The sequence below is a fragment of the Triticum dicoccoides genome, chromosome 4B, assembly GCF_002162155.2.
Source record: "Triticum dicoccoides isolate Atlit2015 ecotype Zavitan chromosome 4B, WEW_v2.0, whole genome shotgun sequence".
NCBI classification, from domain to species: Eukaryota; Viridiplantae; Streptophyta; class Magnoliopsida; order Poales; family Poaceae; genus Triticum; species Triticum dicoccoides.
The window spans coordinates 366071450-366071990 of NC_041387.1; positions in this window are offsets into that span (position 1 = coordinate 366071450).

Sequence of the window (541 nt, forward strand, 5' to 3'; positions counted from 1 at the left end):
CGCGGTCGGGGTCGAGGTCGGGGTGTCGGGGTCGGGGTCTCGGGGTCGGGGTCGGGGTCTCGGGGTCGGGGTGTCGTGTTGAGGTGCCGGGTACCGTGTCGGGTCGGGTTTTTTTCCTTTTCTTCTTCTTCCTCTTTTTCCTTTTCTTCCTTTTTTTCCTTCTTCTTCTTCTTCTTCTTCCTTTCCTTTTTCCTCTTCTTCTTCTCCTCCTCTCCTCTTTTTTCTTCTTCTTCTTCCTCTTCTTCTTTTTTCTTCTCCTCCTCCTCTTCTTCTTCTTCTCCTGATCTCCTCTTTTTCTCCTTTTCTTCTTTCCTAAAACTAAACTAAACCTAAACCTAAAACTAAAAAAACAGAAAAAGAAAAAAACTAAATCTAAACCTAAAACGAAACTAAAACTAAACCTATAAACCTAAAACTAAAACTAAATCTAAACTAAACATAAACCTAAAACTAAAAAAACAGAAAAAAGGAAAAAAAGGAAGAAGAGACTCACCTGCAGGGTGGAGGAGGGGGCGGTGCGGCCTGGGGCGGCGGAGGAGCG